The sequence below is a fragment of the Melanerpes formicivorus genome, unplaced genomic scaffold, assembly GCF_026170545.1.
Source record: "Melanerpes formicivorus ecotype bairdi unplaced genomic scaffold, bMelFor1.0.p_v2 SCAF_15, whole genome shotgun sequence".
Classification (NCBI taxonomy): Eukaryota; Metazoa; Chordata; class Aves; order Piciformes; family Picidae; genus Melanerpes; species Melanerpes formicivorus.
In genome coordinates, this window is record NW_027142367.1 from 17,173,384 (window position 1) to 17,191,922 (window position 18,539).

An 18,539-nucleotide genomic window follows, 5' to 3' on the forward strand; every position below is an offset into this window, starting at 1 on the left:
ATGTATGTCTGCTGTGAGCTCACTTACTAATTTGCCTCTTCATTATTTGCCTCTTCTAGCAGTTCCAGGTGCTCTTGAGATTTATAATTGTTTTTTGTTAACTATTCAGAAACAAATGCTTGTACCCATTGAAACAAAAGAACATTTCTGATGCCTTGTATTCTTCTGTTGGCTGTGTTATAAAAGCCCAAGAGCTTTAAACAGCAGCAGCAAAACACACACACACACAAAAACCCACAAAACACACACACACACACAAAACCCCGCAAAACACACACACACACACAAAACCCCACAAAACACACCCAAAAAACCCCCAACCAAAACCCAACCAAACCAAAAACCCCCCACAACCGTTTATATAAACAGCTTGATATTTTTAGAGCACAGGGTCAAGCAGATCAGCTTTTAATTAGAAACAGATTAAACTTTGATGACTTCTGCAGAGCTTTCCAGCATTGACCGAAGGTAATCCTTAAAAGCTTTGGAGTAAACATAGCTGAGAGAGCTTCCCAGTGACTTTGCATTTAAAATTTGAAGGTCAGAAAGTCAGAGCAGTGCAGTAAAGATGGGAAGACTTTGGCCATACCAGGGCATTGTCACAAGTGATGTGCTGCTGGAGAACACAAAAGAAGAGCAGTGTAAACTACAGATCAAATGCTAAAGTGCACTTAAGCTCTCACGATCAGGTCACAGTATCATAGTATCATAGTATCAGTCAGGGTTGGAAGGGACCACAAGGATCATCTAGTTCCAACCCCCCTGCCATGGGCAGGGACACCCCACACTAGATCAGCCTGGCCAGAGCCTCATCCAGCCTGGGCTTAAACACCTCCAGGGATGGATGGGGCCTCAACCATCTCCCTGGACAACCCATTACAGGGTTTCACCACTCTCATGGTGAAGAACTTCCTCCTCACATCCAGCCTGAATCTCCCCACCTCCAGCTTCATTCCATTCCCCCTAGTCCTATCACTACCTGAGATCCTGAGAAGTCCTTCCCCAGCCTTCCTGTAGGCCCCCTTCAGATACTGGAAGGCCACAATTAGGTCACCTCAGAGCCTTCTCTTCTCCAGACTGAACAGCCCCAATTCCTTCAGTCTGTCCTCATAGGAGAGGTGCTCCAGCCCTCTGATCATCCTTGTGGCCCTTCTCTGGACACCTTCCAGCACCTCCATATCCCTCTTGTAATAGGGGCTCCAGAACTGGACACAGTAGTCCAGGTGGGGTCTCACCAGACCTGAGTAGAGGGGGAGGATCACCTCCCTCGACCTGCTGGCCACACTTCTCCTGATGCAGCCCAGGATCTGATTGGCTTTGCGGGCTGCAAGTGCACACTGAGAGCTCATGTTGAGCTTCTTGTCCACCAGCACCCCCAAGTCTCTCTCCTCAGGGCTGCTTTCCACCCAGTCACTGCCCAGCCTGGATTTGTGCCTGGGATTGCCTCGACCCAGATGCAGGACCCTGCCCTTGCTCTTGTTGAACCTCATGAGCTTACTCACTGTGATTTACAATGAAAATAAAGTAACAAAATTTCTGAGAAGGTTGGGAATGAAAGCACAGTTCATTGTGCTTTACTTACTTCATTATGCTTTATTTAGCTGCTTCTGAAAAGCCTCTCCAATGTTTAAACATTGTGCTCTATGAGCATCACAATGTTGTTTGTGGTGAAATTTCATGGAAGTTTTCTTCAATGTAGGAGATGTGAATTCTGTACCCAGCTCTGGGTCAAATTAACTGAAAACCATTTTTCTTGTTTTACCTTTTTTTTTTTTTTATACCTTGCCCTGTAAGAGTCCCATAGGTATATGGAATTATATGATACCTTTCTGGTACTGGATATAATGACCTATTCATCTCTCACTGAAGGGTATGATGACTCAACACAAATAGGCAGAGGCAATGGTGGCTGCTGTAATCATTTGAACATCTTCCACAAGACAGGCAGTGAGAAACACATCATCAAGAAAGCACTAGCCTTGTAGGAAGCTTTTCACTTGTTTATTCATACTGAAGCACATCAAAGTATTTGAGGTTAAAAGAAACTACTTTTGGAAACAGCCTGGTTTTGTTACTTAATTGAGATGTGTGTCTGTGCAGCCCTGCACAGTCCTGTCAAGGTACTGTGAGACTTAGGTAAGATTACCTGGCAAATCCTGTGTGTGAACAGACAGTACTAGAAGAACATGTAGGTAAAGAGAGACCTGTTTGGTTTTTAACTTCTTTTCAGTCTAGTATTTTATGTTTCACTTTTTCCATGTTTAATTGGAGTGAATTTAAGTTATTGTGTTTGGTTTTATTGCCCGGAGGTTATCAGTCTTGGAATCACATAAATTAGGAATATAGACAGTAAATGTTCCTGATACTTGAGACCCCACCTGGAGTGCTGTGTCCAGTTCTGGAGCCCCTATTACAAGAGGGATGTGGAGGTGCTGGAATGTGTCCAGAGAAGGGCCACAAGGATGATCAGAGGGCTGGAGCACCTCTCCTGTGAGGACAGACTGAAGGAGTTGGGGCTGTTCAGTCTGCAGAAGAGAAGGCTCTGAGGTGACCTAATTGTGGCCTTCCAGTATCTGAAGGGGGCCTACAGGAAGGCTGGGGAAGGACTTCTCAGGATCTCAGGTAGTGATAGGACTAGGGGGAATGGAATGAAGCTGGAGGTGGGGAGATTCAGGCTGGAGGTGAGGAGGAGGTTCTTCACCATGAGAGTGGTGAAACCCTGGAATGGGTTGTCCAGGGAGGTGGTCAAGGCCCCGTCCCTGGAGGTGTTTAAGCCCAGGCTGGATGAGGCTCTGTCCAGCCTGATCTAGTGTGGGGTGTCCCTGCCCATGGCAGGGGGGTTGGAACTAGATGATCCTTGTGGTCCCTTCCAACCCTGACTGATACTGTGATACTATGATACTGGTCTTTACAAGGGAAAACTTTTGAATAATTATAAAACAAAGTGGAAATGCAGACATGATGACTTCTATGAAAATTTCATTTTTATTTGTATATCTAGAAAAAAGTTATGCTTGATGCATAATCCTTAATATCAGTCTATGAATACAGTGAAACCTTGAGATACTGAACTGGGATTAGAAAACTCTGACTTCACAGATGCTGAGTGGTCTGAATTGTAAGAACTTCATTGTTAAGGATTTCTTCATTCCAGCTTCCCAGGTAAAGGATGAGAAAGTCTGAGCAGAGTACATGAACTGAATTCCCAGTTCCAGTTTTTCAATAAACTTTATTTTTAAAACCCCAAAGAGCCTGGGTTGGTAAAAGGATAATTTGGCTAGTTTTCATTCGTTGGCAACTGTAAGTTGACATCTGTCCCTGGTCTCTTGTTCAGGCAGCTGTACAACGACTGGAGTTGTGTTGGCTCTTTCTGCTTCCCCTTTACGTCTTTGCTTGTTTTTCCTCGGCCTGAGGTCTTTCACCGTCCACAGAACCAACACCTCATAAAGCTAAATGTGGAGACAAGTGACTGTCACTAGAGGGTGCTGTGCATCTAGAGTTGTAGGATTTTCCCCGCCAAAGTGTCGCAGTATCACCAAGGCTGGAAGAGACTTCAAAGATCATCAAGTCCAACCTGTCACCACAGACCCCATGACTAGACCATGGCACCAAGTGCCACGTCCAATCTCCTCTTGAACGCCTCCAGGGACGGTGACTCCACCACCTCCCTGGGCAGCACATTCCAATGACGAATGACTCGCTCGGTGAAGAACTTCCTCCTCAGCTCGAGTCCAAACCTCCCCTGACGCAGCTTGAGACTGTGTTCACTTGTTCTGGTGCTGGTTGCCTGGGAGAAGAGACCAAATCCCTCCTGGCTACAACCCCCCTTCAGGCAGTTGTAGACAGCAATAAGGTCTCACCTGAGCCTCCTCTTCTCCGGGATAAACAATCCCAGCTCCCTCAGCCTCTCCTCACAGGGCTGTGCTCAAGGCCTCTCCCCAGCCTTGTTGCCCTTCTCTGGACATGTTCAAGTGTTTCAATGTCCTTCTTAAACTGAGGGGCCCAGAACTGGACACAGGACTCAAGGTGTGGCCTAACCAATGCAGAGTACAGGGCACAATGATATCCCTGCTCCTGCTGGCCACACTATTCTTGATACAGGCCAGGATGCCATTGGCCCTCTTGGCCACCTGGGCACACTGCTGGCTCGTGTTTAGGCAGCTGTCAATCAGCACTCTGGGTTGCAGTGTATCTCAAACAGAATTTCCTGCTCTTGTGGTTCTGAACTTTTCGATCAGTTGTTAGATACGTCTGATAACCCTGATACATCTGATAACCCTGATGAGAGAAATGCAACACTTTGGGACTCGATGATCTCAAAGGTCTTTTCCAACCCGGTTTATTCTATTCCTGTAGGCCAGTGGCCTTACTTCAAGAATGTTTTGGGGTTTTTTGATATATCTTCATTCCTTTCAAATCTGTAAAGCTTTTCAGGGAAGTTTCTTTCCATGGCAATAAAAAGAGTACTTGTGAAGCCCTCTGAGCTAGAAAACTAGCAGTTACAGTCCAGCAGATTAGACATGTTACCTGAGAAAGGTGAGCTTGGGTATGTGGGCTTGCTGCATATATTCTTCTTAATCGACCACATTGTGTCACTAACCAAGAAATGTGGTGACTTTGTCCTGCTGCAGGGGGATTTCCAAAGCTCTGTACCAAGCCAAAGCTCGTCTCTGTGCTTTACACTGAACTTCTTTGGAGCGCACCATGGTTGTTGGAGCTTAGAGAGAAAATACTGGATTGTTCTCCAGGTCTTTTCAGATGTGTTCTTCTCTAAATTCTCAAGTTGTCTAGAGAGGCATGTTTGGAAAAATACCACTGACAGTATATGCAGAATAGGTATGCTTCCCTTTGGTATATAAAGAAGAACGAGCATTTATCCAGTGAACATCATGCAGGATTGTTCCACTGCTGAGGAACAACCATGCTGAGATTTATCACCTGACCTTCTCTTGTGTTCTGCCCAGATCCCATCCCTCATGAGCAGCTTGTGTCCCAACTCACTGGTTACAAGTCTCCCTGGTCTTTCTGACAGGGATGTCACATACAAGAGAAAGATGTTACTCTGCTAACAAGTGCTTTATAGTTAATCAGCTCTAATACAGAGAGGTGGGCAAAGAAGCATTTGAAGGGCATAGTATCATAGTATCAGTCAGGGTTGGAAGGGACCACAAGGATCATCTAGTTCCAACCCCCCTGCCATGGCCAGGGACACCCCACACTAGATCAGGCTGGCCAGAGCCTCGTCCAGCCTGCTCTTAAACACCTCCAGGGATGGGGCCTCGACCACCTCCCTGGACAACCCATTCCAGGGCTTCACCACTCTCATGGTGAAGAACCTCCTCCTCACATCCAGCCTGAATCTCCCCACCTCCAGCTTCATTCCATTCCCCCTAGTCCTATCACTACCTGAGATCCTGGCCTGGAGAATAAAACTTACAAGAGCGACTGAAGGAGCTGGAACTTTTTAGTTTGGCAAAGAGGAGTCTGAGGGGAGACCTCGTTGCTGTCTACAGCTTCCTGAAAGAACGTTTTGGAGAGGTTGGTGCTGGTCCCTTCTCCCAGGTAAGTAGTGATAGAACAACAGGAAATGGCCTGAAGCTGCCATTGGGTAGGTTTAGACTGGACATTAGGAAACATTTTTTCAGGGCAAGAGCGGTCAGGCACTGGAATGTGCTGCCCGGGGAGGTGGTTCAGTCACCAACCTTGCATGTGTTTAGAGGTCATTTGGATGTGGTGTTTGGGAATATGGTTTAGGGGTGAGCCTTGTAGAGTAGGGCTGTGGGCTGGACTTGGTGATCCTGAGGGTCTTTCCCAACCCCAGTGATTCTGTGACAAAGATCTTTTTCAATAGGGCAGAGATTCTTCCCCCCCACCCAGGGGCTAACATTATGCATGTCTGCTGAACACATGCACACATCCTGTGAGCGGCCTGATCTTTTCCTTTACACGATAAGAACAATATATGCCAGATGTTTACACACTTTCTCCTCTTTGACCCCAAGCCTGAAGTTACTGCATTCTGTTTCCATTAGGTCTGTGCCACAGTCAGGTGATGACATTTAATCAGAACATACATCATAGCCCCAAATATTTATTTCCAGCTACACTTAACACTTGCTGTTTGCCCTCAGATAGCAACTCAGCTTTTCTTAAGGTAGTTTTAATTTAGAAGCTGGCCTGCAAGAAGTCCCAATTTAAATGTAATCTGACACAAAGAAGCTAAACCATGGAGAGGTTGAGGATAAACTGAATGCGGTTTGATGCCAAGAATAGCTTTGACAGGATCCACAAACCAAATCCTTCTGTGTCCTCATGACTTGCAAAGGAGGAAGATTCAAGTGCTTGGTTAAGACTTTTCCTTTGAAGAATCACTTCAAAAAACAGTCACCTTGTTTTGCTCTTGCAACGTGACTTTTCAGAAGAGATTGTCATCTCTAAAGGATCTAAAGGTTTAAGCTCGGAACGCCTGGGCAAAAATTAATGAAGGAGGACAAAAAGTACAAGCTGCTCGTGGGGTACAGGGGTTTCGTACTTCCTCTGGAGCGCCCTATGCTAAGAACTCTGATTTTTCTAAGGCTCAGAATCTGTTATCTTAGATGTTTGGGATTCTTTTTCTTCAGGAGCGTATGCATGAAGCAGCTAACTAAATTTTCCCTTGGAGTTGGATTTGGGATGGTGGGGTATGTGCAAACTACCTCCGCTGCTTGAGATCATTCTGCCCCTGTACACTGCACTGCTTAGGCCACACCTCAAGTCCTGTGTCCAGTTCTGGGCCCCTCAGGTTAGGAAGGAGGTTGACTTGCTGGAACGAGTCCAGAGAAGAGCAACAAAGTTGGTGAGGGGTTTGGAACACAGCCCTGTGAGGAGAGGCTGAGGGAGCTGGGGCTGCTTAGCCTGGAGAAGAGGAGACTCAGGGGTGACCTTATCACTCTCTACAGCTACCTGAAGGGAGGTTGTAGACAGGCTGATGATGGTCTCTTCTCCCAGGCAGCCAGTACCAGAACAAGAGGACACAGTCTCAGGCTGTGCCAGGGGAGGTTCAGGTTGAATGTTAGGAAGAAGTTCTATACAGAGAGAGTGATTGCCCATTGGAATGGGCTGCCTGGGGAGGTGGTGGCGTCGCCGTCATTGAAGGTGTTCAGGAGGAGACTTGCTGGGGTGCTTGGTGCCATGGGTTAGCTGTTTGGGTGGGTTGGATTGGTTGATGGGTTGGACACGATGATCTTGAAGGTCTCTTCCAACCTGGTTTGGTTTATTCTAATAAAGGTTTATTCTAATAAAGACGCTATTCACGTTAGGCACCAGAGAAATCAGCTGAGCTGAGGGAATGACTGCTGCCTCAAAGCTCTGATTTGTACAGCTTAAACTTTTGGCAGAAAGTCTTTGCTTAGGATTAGGGGGGTTTAAAAGTCACTAATCCTCATGATGTAAAATTTTCCCTAAAACAATTTCGTTGACTTCATCTTGTCAATGAAATTTTATCAGTGATTTCTGTTATTTTTCTATGATTATTATTACCTCCCAAAGATCCAATGTAGAACAATACTAAACAACCTCTATCCTTTTATTTTTTATTCTCTACTCTGCTACCTGGACAAAGGGTAAAATTTGGGAAGTGTTTACTGGTGTCTGTGTCAAGAACTACCTTTATTTCTGATGTGCTTTGAGCCCAGGGCATTGTCACGATACGCTTATGGCAGTGTGTTATCTTCCTGACTTCTCTTGGCACAACACACTGCAACTCCTCCTTAATTATTTTAAATCTCTTTTTAATGCCATTAGTGCAACTAGCATGCTCTCCATTGCCAGGGGAAGTGGCCAGTGATAATCTTAGAGTGTAGCCCGACTGTACCTGCTGTTGGTTTTGCCCATCTGTTTGTGGACCTCCAAACATTGGTGCAGGTAAGTGACAGAAAAATTTGCTGTCGTTTGGTGTGGCAACAGTCCAGCTGCTCATCACAGTTAGAATGAAATGAGCTGTGCCTTGAAAAACTGCATTTGGGCTGATAATGACTTATTTTTAAGGGGAGGAATAAAAACAGAGGGGGGAGGCAAGTAATATTTTTCCAGCATTCAAGTTTGTCACTTTAGGTATTCATTATCTATGAGATCAGGATTGGAATGACCAAACTTCATTAATTTCTTTCCTAGAACTTCACTGGACACCACAGTGAAAGATGCTTTCTTGTATATGTTTAATGATAATTGCTGAATTCTTGGGGTCTTGTTGGTTGGGGGGGGGTGTGTGGGTTTGGGGTTTTTTTTGTTGCTGTTTTGGGGGGTTTTTTTGGGGGGGGGAAGGTTGTTTGTTGGTTTTGTTTGTTTAGTTTTGTTTTTTTCTAAGCTGCGACGTTTGCTACAATGGAAAAGCTGGGGGGGGTTGGAGCATCACCAATCCATATTATCAGAAAGCTTCAGGAGCAGCCCTGAGGAGAGAGACTTGGGGGTGCTGGTGGACAAGAAGCTCAACAGGAGCTCTCAGTGTGCACTTGCAGCCCACAAAGCCAATCAGATCCTGGGCTGCATCAGGAGAAGTGTGGCCAGCAGGGCAAGGGAGGTGATCCTCCCCTTCTGCTCAGCCCTGGTGAGACCCCACCTGGAGTACTGTGTCCAGTTCTGGAGCCCCTATTACAAGAGGGATGTGGAGGTGCTGGAGCGTGTCCAGAGAAGGGCCACAAGGATGATCAGAGGGCTGGAGCACCTCTCCTATGAGGACAGACTGAAGGAGTTGGGGCTGTTCAGTCTGGAGAAGAGAAGGCTCCCAGGTGACCTCATTGTGGCCTTTCAGTATCTGAAGGGGGCCTACAGGAAGGCTGGGGAAGGACTTCTCAGGATCTCAGGTAGTGATAGGACTAGGGGGAATGGAATGAAGCTGGAGGTGGGGAGATTCAGGCTAGATGTGAGGAGGAGGTTCTTCACCATGAGAGTGGTGAAACCCTGGAATGGGTTGTCCAGGGAGGTGGTTGAGGCCCCTGGAGGTGTTTAAGAGCAGGCTGGATGAGGCTCTGTCCAGCCTGCTCTTGTGTGGGGTGTCCCTGCCCATGGCAGGGGGGTTGGAACTACATGATCCTTGTGGTCCCTTCCAACCCTGACTGATACTATGATACTATGATACTATGATAATTGGCACATCTCTAGAGGAAATGGCTGGGCAAAACCCACTCTGCTATCACCTTTAGTGACTTGGGAATTTGATAAAGAATTGCAATTACAAGGACAGTTTGGATTACATAGTGGTTTTACATCATAACTTTTTCCTTTATCTTATGAAGCTGTATCTCATGGGCAGCATACCCACAATGAAGTAGCTGCACACATTTGAAAGAAACTGTGAAACTGTGGGGTTAGCCCCTTTTGGGGAAAAGTGCATGTGTCCATATTGTTAAACCAACACTTTTATATGAAAATATATATCTATACTTTTGAGCTGTCTTTTCACTCCCAGAAGCCTAACTGTGATGTTTTTAGCCTGGAGAAAAGAAGGCTCAGGGGAGACCTCATTGCCCTCTACAACTACCTGAAAGGTGGTTGTAGCCAGGAAGGGGTTGGTCTCTTCTCCCAGGCAACCAGCACCAGAACAAGGGGACACAGTCTCAAGTTGCACCAGGGGAGGTTTAGACTCGAGGTGAGGCAGAAATTCTTCACCGAGCAAGTCGTTCGTCATTGGAATGTGCTGCCCAGGGAGGTGGTTGAGTCACCGTCCCTGGAGGCGTTCAAGAGGGGATTGGACGTAGCACTTGGTGCCATGGTCTAGTCATGGGGTCTGTGTTGATAGCTTGGACTGGATGATCCTCGAGGTCCTTTCCAACCTTTGTTATACTGTGACACTGTTTTTAGATGAGTTGCATCTCTATGGAAGTTCATTCTTTAGCTAAAGTCCAGATGCTGTTATTATCTACACCTGAACCAAATGCTGATGTGCTGGAGCCTCATGACTTCCTGAAAACTGAATCTCTAACATGATTCATGGTTTCACTTTCTCCTAAGGAGACCTTTTATTACAGAGCAATGCCCTGAAGGCATTCAACACATCTTCTGAAGTGCCAAAGTATTGCATAGTCATTTAGGCCAACAGTGAGTCAAGGACTTTTTTGCTAGCACTTAAATGTACTAGTAAAGGATGATCACAACACAGTGAGAGGCACAATTTGTGATGCTTTTCACCTTTAGGATTATTGGCTCGGATCAATTCAAAATATACAGTTGGGGTTTCTTTGTTTTGGGGATCATTTGGTAAGAAGAATTTTTAATGAGCATGACAGCTTATTTGAAAAGTCTCTGCAGAGAGGAAGACTAAGTCCTGGGGAACTAGAGACCAAAACTTTACACTGATTCTTATGGAAAGTCAAAATGTGTTTGTGAAGTAACTTATGCTTGTGGGTGGGCTTTTTTGAGTGTGCATGTGTTTGGGGGTTTTTATGGTTTGTGAGTTTTGATTTTGGTGGGGGTTTGCTTTTAGTCTTTTAGGTTTCTCCAACTAGCAGTGTTGGGACACTTGTCATCATAGGCCTGTGCTGTGTATACAGTACAGTAAATACACCAGCTAGCCTGATAACAGCTTGGTGCTTCCTCTTGGCTAACTCAATCTGCTCCTTTTCTAGTTATCCTATACTGGGAGAACAGTTTTACAGTTTCATAGTTTCATAGTTTCATAGTTTCATAGTTTCATTCAGGGTTGGAAGGGACCACAAGGATCATGTAGTTCCAACCCCCCTGCCATGGGCAGGGACACCCCACACTAGATCAGCCTGGCCAGAGCCTCATCCAGCCTGCTCTTACACACCCCCAGGGACGGGGCCTCGACCACCTCCGTGGACAACCCATTCCAGGGTCTCACCACTCTCATGGTGAAAAACCTCCTCCTCACATCTAGCCTGAATCTCCCCACCTCCAGCTTCATTCCATTCCCCTAGTTCTATCACTACCAGAGATCCTGAGAAGTCCTTCCCCAGCCTTCCTGTAGGCCCCCTTCAGATACTGGAAGGCCACAATTAGGTTTCAGGTGCCCAGATACATGTGCTAGTTCTGAATGAAGTTATTCCACCCCTTCTATACACAACTGCAGAGCAGACACAGTTTGAAAGACATTCTGGGACTACCTCTGTGTTCTTAATTACTCCTTTTCCATGAAATTATTCTCTTATGTAGATAGCCTTTCGTGCTGTTAAATTAATCTAGGTCCAGAGAAGGTCAGTAAGGCTCTTGAAGGACCTGGAGCACATGACCTATGAGGAGTGTGTGAGCAAGCTGGGGTTTTCAGTCTAGAGAAGGGGAAGCTGAGGGGTGATGTTACTGGTCTCTATAACTGCCTGACAGGAGGTTGGAACCAGGAGGGGGCCAGCCTCTTCTCCTTGATGACAAGTGACAGGACCAGAGGAAATGGCTTCAAGCTGCACCAGGGGAGGTTTAGGTTAGGTATTAGGCAACACTTCTTCACAGAAATGGTTAGTAAACATCAGAGTGGCCTGCCCAGAGCAATGGTTGAGTCGCCATCCCTGGGGGTGTTCAAGTGGTGGGCAGACCTGGTGCTTAGGGACTTGGTTTAGTGTTGAACCTTCAGTACTGGGTCAGTGGTTGGACTGGATGATCTTTTAGGTCTCTCTCAACCAGATACATTCTGTGATTCAGTAATCCTGATGTTTTTGATAGTCAAAATCTGTTCATCACAAACTATGGCCAGTGCATAAGAGAAATATAAGCAAAATGCAGTGTTGATTATGAAAAGAGCAGAACAGCAGCACACTTAGTCTTTCCTGGCAAAAGTATATATGCTATTTCTACAGTGCTACTTCAACAGCAGGAAATAGGATGCTCTACTCCCAGTACTACACCATTACATTGCAAAATTTTCCACTTCTCTGCCACTTATGTTTGGGAAATGCACTAACTGCCTAATTCAGGGTGTGCTTCACTCTTCTGTCAGCAAGTGTAATCCTTTGGATTGTGATAGCAGGCAAAAAGGTCTTCCTTTGGGGCTAGCAGGTGTCTTTATCAGAGTATCATAGTATCATAGTATCATAGTATCATAGTATCAGTCAGGGTTGGAAGGGACCACAAGGATCATCTAGTTCCAACCCCCCTGCCATGGGCAGGGACACCCCACACTAGATCAGGCTGGCCAGAGCCTCAGCCAGCCTGGGCTTAAACACCTCCAGGGACGGGGCCTCGACCACCTCCCTGGACAACCCATTCCAGGGTTTCACCACTCTCATGGTGAAGAACTTCCTCCTCACATCCAGCCTGAATCTCCCCACCTCCAGCTTCATTCCATTCCCCCTAGTCCTATCACTACCTGAGATCCTGAGAAGTCCTTCCCCAGCCTTCCTGTAGGCCCCCTTCAGATACTGGAAGGCCACAATTAGGTCACCTCGGAGCCTTCTCTTCTGCAGACTGAACAGCCCCAACTCCTTCAGTCTGTCCTCATAGGAGAGGTGCTCCAGCCCTCTGATCATCCTTGTGGCCCTTCTCTGGACACCTTCCAGCACCTCCACATCCCTCTTGCAATAGGGGCTCCAGAACTGGACACAGTACTCCAGGTAGGGTCTCCCCAGAGCTGAGTAGAGGGGGAGGATCACCTCCCTCGACCTGCTGGCCACACTTCTCCTGATGCAGCCCAGGATCTGATTGGCTTTGCGGGCTGCAAGTGCACACTGAGAGCTCCTGTTGAGCTTCTTGTCCACCAGCACCCCCAAGTCTCTCTCCTCAGGGCTGCTTTCCAGCCAGTTACTGCCCAGCCTGTGTTTGTGCCTGGGATTGCCTCGACCCAGATGCAGGACCCTGCACTTGCTCTTGTTGAACCTCATGAGGTTGGCTTGTGCCCACCTCTCCAGCCTGTCAAGGTCCCTCTGGATGGCCTCCCTTCCCTCCAGTGTGTCTGCTGCACCACACAGCTTGGTGTCATCAGCAAACTTGCTGAGGGTGCACTCAATGCCACTCTCCATGGCACCCACAAAGATGTTGAACAAGACAGGTCCCAGGACTGATCCCTGAGGGACTCTGCTTGTCCCTGGCCTCCCCTGGGACATGGAGCCATTGGCAGCCACTCTTTGGGTGCGGCCATCAAGCCAGTTCCTTATCCATCTAGTGGTCACCCATCAAACCCATGTGTCACCAGTTTGGAGACCAGGCTGTGGTGCGGGACAGTGTTGAAGGCTTTGCTCAGGTCCAGGTAGATGACATCAGTGTTTATCTCCCACTTGAGCTGGTAAGACCTGAGATACTACCCAATGTTACCTGCAGACAGGTGATATACAGAGCTGTTCTTTGCCTTTTGGAGAACCTCATTACAGGCATGTGGTAGATGTTCTGCATATCTTATACATCAGTAACTAAATAGTGAACATGAACATATTTTTTTAATACTTAACTGTTACATAGCAATCAAATGAAGAGATGGTCTGAAAAACAGCAAGAGATAAGAATTTATATTGCTTGATCCCATTTTTAACAGTATTTCTTGTGGCCTGGGCTGATTAACCTAGTTTTGTTGGCTCCCTTTCCTCTTCTGCGTAGTGGGCATAATTCTCAATACCTGTTCCATAAAGAAATTCTAAAGCTTGGGCAAATGGTTAACTGAGATGATATATAAAGCAGAGGAAGATTTACTAGTGGGAAGCCCTATATTTACTCCAGACATTAACTTTTTGAGGACCACCTATGCTTATTGAGATGACCAGACAGTGAGCTGGAGATGAAAAAATAGGGACAGAGGTGGTGTTGACATGCATTTATCTATAAATAACCAGGAAGGAATCAAATAGCTAAGGAAAGCATTTAAATAAACCCAAATTTCTCATTCCCTAGTGTTTCACTAGAGAGCATAATCTACTTAGAGCTTCTGTAAGGCTAACTTTTCCACAAAATTGTAGTGTTCCCAGAGCTTGCAGGCAGAAATAAGCTAACATACAACAACCTTTGCCTCTAAAACTTTGCATTTATTATGTGTGTGAAAGGTAGTTCCCTTCTTGCTGCTTCACCAGGAAATAGTTGAGTCACTAGCAGTTTTAAACCATGTCTGCTTGCAACCCAAGTTTTGATCCAAAGCTTTGTCTGAGCGACATCATTTCAACACAGAGCTTCTTGCTGACATTTCTTTCTGGTGCATTCTACAGTATTTTGCCATTTTGCTCTTTTTTTTTCTCATAACTTATAAGCCATTAGATTTGACTGGCTGGAAAGTAGCCCTGAGGAGAGAGACTTGGGGGTGCTGGTGGACAAAAAGCTCAACATGAGCTCTCAATGTGCACTTGCAGCCCGCAAGGCCAATCAGATCCTGGGCTGCATCAGGAGAAGTGTGGCCAGCAGGTCGAGGGAGGTGATCCTCCCCCTCTACTCAGCCCTGGTGAGACCCCACCTGGAGTACTGTGTCCAGTTCTGGAGCCCCTATTACAAGCGGGATGTGGAGGTGCTGGAAGGTGTCCAGAGAAGGGCCACAAGGATGATCAGAGGGCTGGAGCACCTCTCCTATGAGGACAGACTGAAGGAGTTGGGGCTGTTCAGTCTGCAGAAGAGAAGGCTCTGACGTGACCTAATTGTGGCCTTCCAGTAACTGAAGGGGGCCTACAGGAAGGCTGGGGAAGGACTTCTCAGGATCTCAGGTAGTGATAGGACTAGGGGGAATGGAATGAAGCTGGAGGTGGGGAGATTCAGGCTGGATGTGAGGAGGAGGTTCTTCACCATGAGAGTGCTGAAACCCTGGAATGGTGGGCGGTCGAGGCCCTGTCCCTGGGGGTGTTTAAGAGCAGGCTGGATGAGGCTCTGTCCAGCCTGATCTAGTGTGGGGTGTCCCTGCCCATGGCAGGGGGGTTGGAACTAGATGATCCTTGTGGTCCCTTCCAACCCTGACTGATACTATGAAACTATGAAACTAAGATTGTTTGCAGCAGTCACTCTTCCAGCTGAACAGATGCAAGCATCACATGAAAGCTCCCAAGAATGTTTTATGGCAGCATCTGGCACTTTACTTCTAAAGTTTAAGATGAAATAGTTATGAGCATTTATTTGTTGCTGACATACTGTCAGCAAGCAGTGCAATTAGGTCTGACCCTTCAACAGGTGTTGAAAATATGACAATGTGTGGGTTTAAGGTAGAGCTGTCACAGGCAAGCCAGTGACTTGCCTTTGTTATTCATCGAGGTTGTACAGTGGTGCATAGCTATGTATCTCATATTGTAACACTTGCTTTGAAGTCAGGCTGTGTCATGAGGCCTGCATCTTCGGAACCACGTTGTATCAAGAAAGTGTTTCTCAATCCAGTTTATAATCTCCATGTTGAGAAAAAGTTAGTGTCTTTAACAGGAAATTATCTTCATACTTTTACTGTGATATCATAGGGTCATAGGAATTGCTGCTACTATTGCTGTGCATAAAGTTGTGATGTCACAGCTGTAGATATGATGGCATAGCTGACCTCCTAAGAGGCAATAAAACTAGCTCTGTGGCAGTTTATAGCCCCTGGGGCAGCTGTGTGGGCCTCTGCATGGCTGGAGCTCTGTGGGAATGAACCACTCCAGCAGCTGGGGCTGCTGTGGTGCCACAGAGCTGTTCCCTGCCACGCTCCCTCAGCTGTGCCCTCTCCTTCAGGGCTGTGTGAGAGAGAGGATTCTTTTATTGTCTGGAACTAAGCAGCAGCTCCCATCATTCAAAGGGAAATGGGGAATCCCAGACTGGCTTACAGCGGTTTTCCAGTCCTTTGGTGCCAGGACTGGTGGAGTAGGGGAGAATCTCTAGCCCATTATTTCCAGCCATGCAAAAGGACTGACAGGAAACATATCCAAGCAGATGTTTTAACAAAATTTCAGTGAGTTATCTGCATGGCCTTAGGCATGCAGCGTACCAGACAGCTTTTAATGGCTGTGGCATCTTGCTCACAACCTAATATTATGCACACATTCCATATAGTTGAATTAAACCCACACCTTCATCAAGGGAAGGGCCATAACACTTTACTAACCTGGCAAATTTGCTGTGCAGCTGAGGACCTGACACAGTAACTCAGTACCCACTACAACCTCCATCTGATTTGATGTTAACAAGAACACAACTGTGGGCTGCAAGAGGCATTGCTCTAGCAGTCTTTTGGGCCACCAGCACTTGCCATCTTCAACCAACCCACGTAGACAAAAGGCTTTTTATGAGCTGACTGGCAGCTTGTGAGGTACGTACACAGCTGTTTGCTATGTTCATTTACCCCTTCTTTTTCCTAACATGCTGCTCAGGGACTCAAAGTGAATTAAAAGAAGAGCAAGATGTTGTCCATATCAGTATTTCAGCTGTGAACAGCAGCAAGGTTTTATTCTTATATGGGTGCAAAAGTAAATGTGCTCAATCAGATACTTTGTGGTCTTACTGTATTTGACAATTTGACAATCCAGTGCAGCAGCTGCTGAGGGTGACAAGGAAGTTTTTCTTTCCATCTGGCCCTTTGATATTCACTTGCACTGCCCATCTCCTCCAGTCAGATGAAGCACAGCCCCACGTGCTGCAGTCCATAATTCCATCTAATTAGCCAATCTTTGAAGCTGAACAGAAGCAGAAAAGGATGACATACAGCTACTTATTTTCCTGCTGAAAGATTAGGGGAAGTATTTACACAAAACCATGGCCTGCATAGTTGATACTGAAAACCCCTGCCTGCTTGGTCCCATACTTTTGGCCTGTCACTGAGCCTGGATGTGAAGCTGTTATTTCTATATCAGCAAGACCAAAGCAAAGCCTTATCTTAAATATTCCCCTGGATGATTGCAAGATGTTTATTTGCACACATGCTCATACCTGATAACCTGACTTCATGAACTTACATGAAACAATGCTTAGGAATAAACAAGTTACAGAAGCACAAACAAAAAGATTTGGCAGTGGTAACTTGTGTGCAAAATACACAGATAAAATTATGGCAACATGATGTCTAAATTGAATCTCCTAGTGTTGCAGAGCTGACCTTGGATTAATGTAATTTGGGGGGGCTTGCATACATGCCTTCCCTCCTTGTTTCACCCAAGCAATTCAGTCACTTTTCCAACCAGTCTCCCTACTTCTGTAAAGCAAGTTCTCCTCAAACGTCGTTTTTACTTACAATTATGATGCCAGCCTGTCTAGAGGCACTGTTAAATATGCTAAGTCTATGGGGGGTAATAAATTCAGAGATTGCTTTGCAAGTGCTGCTGTTTGTTTTTCTGGGGCTTTTGTTTTGTTGTTGCTTGGTTTGTGGTTTTTGTTTGGTGTTTTTTTCCCCTTGTGTATGCTCAAACAATGCACATTGCATTTCTTTGGAAGCATAGACCATGTACTGCAAATAGCTGGCTAAGCAGCCTCAAAACTGGGAGTTACTTCAGGTAGAATCAAGCAGCAAGGGGGGTTCTTCTCTGAAGAAACAAGGCCTCTTAGTTTCACCCTTTGATTGATTTCAGACTAATTTTAGGCTTTTAGCCTTGAATAGACTTTTCTCTGAACTGTGTGGAAACACTGCACTGCCTCTTTGTTGCTGAATTTCTGACGTTTGCTCTTCAAATGCTCTGATGTCCTGCAGAGGATTCACAGCGGAGACATGATCTTTCACCTATGGTTGTATCAGAGCTTTTCTCTTTGAAAATAGAAGGGCTGGGGTTGGAGTGGCTGGAGAGCTGCCAAACAGAGAGGGACCTGGGGGTGCTGATTGACAGCCACCTGAATATGAGCCAGCAGTGTGCCCAGGAGGCCAAGAGGGCCAATGGCATCCTGGCCTGCATTAGGAATAGTGTGGCCAGCAGGAGCAGGGAAGTCATTGTGCCCCTGGACTCTGCTTTGGTTAGGCTGCACCTTGAGTCCTGTGTCCAGTTCTGGGCCCCTCAGTTTAAGAAGGACATCGAAACACTTGAACGTGTCCAGAGAAGGGCAACAAGGCTGGGGAGAGGCCTTGAACACAAGCCCTGTGAGGAGAGGCTGAGGGAGCTGGGATTGTTTAGCCTGGAGAAGAGGAGGCTCAGGGGTGACCTCATTGCCCTCTACAGCTACCTGAAAGGTGGTTGTAGCCGGGAAGGGGTTGGTCTCTTCTCCCAGGCAACCAGCACCAGAACAAGAGGACACAGTCTCAAGCTGCGGCAGGGGAGGTTTAGACTCGAGGTGAGGAGGAAGTTCTTCACCGAGCGAGTCATTCGTCATTGGAACGGGCTGCCCTGGGAGGTGGTGGAGTCATCGACCCTGGAGGCGTTCAAGAGGAGATTGGACGTGGCACTTGGTGCCATGGTCTAGGGATGGGGTCTGTGTTGATAGGTTGGACTCGATGATCCTTGAGGTCCTTTCCAACCTAAGTGATACTGTGATACTGTGAAGTCTCAAACTGCTGGAGCCTGTTCTGAAAGGCTGTCGCTTCCAAATGTTGTCCCTTTGTAGGAATCTGAAAGATTCTCACGTAAGAGGATGTCTGGTCCTGCTATATATATTTTAATTTGTGTTATTATCAAGGACAGGAAGGAAAGCATGAAATCAATGTAAAGAACCTGGCTTTGGGAAATCTGGTTTTTGGCTATTCTTGTGAAAATGAAAATAAGTAATTCCATATC

General features: G+C 46.4%; 1 protein-coding gene and 1 long non-coding RNA gene across 6 annotated transcripts in view; one reads left to right on the forward strand and one right to left on the reverse strand.

Annotated features, from left to right (window-relative positions):
* Positions 1-540: 540 nt before the first annotated feature.
* Positions 541-18,539, reverse strand: part of LOC137445726 (uncharacterized) — a 51,255-nt gene continuing 33,256 nt past the window's right edge. Inside the window, exon 3 of one of the 2 annotated variants that reach the window (XR_010988466.1) lies at positions 541-616. This is a non-coding gene — a long non-coding RNA (uncharacterized lncRNA). Of the gene's footprint in view, positions 617-16,376; positions 16,521-18,539 lie in introns of those variants that run through there. The other variant, XR_010988469.1, reaches the window with a different exon arrangement.
* COBL (cordon-bleu WH2 repeat protein) overlaps positions 7,817-18,539 on the forward strand; it is a 239,972-nt gene continuing 229,249 nt past the window's right edge. For 3 of the 4 annotated variants that reach the window (XM_068147700.1, XM_068147701.1, XM_068147699.1), the window contains exon 1: positions 7,817-7,902. The gene's annotated coding sequence lies outside the window, so the exon portion shown is untranslated. The remainder of the gene's footprint in view (positions 7,903-18,539) is intronic. The other variant, XM_068147702.1, reaches the window with a different exon arrangement.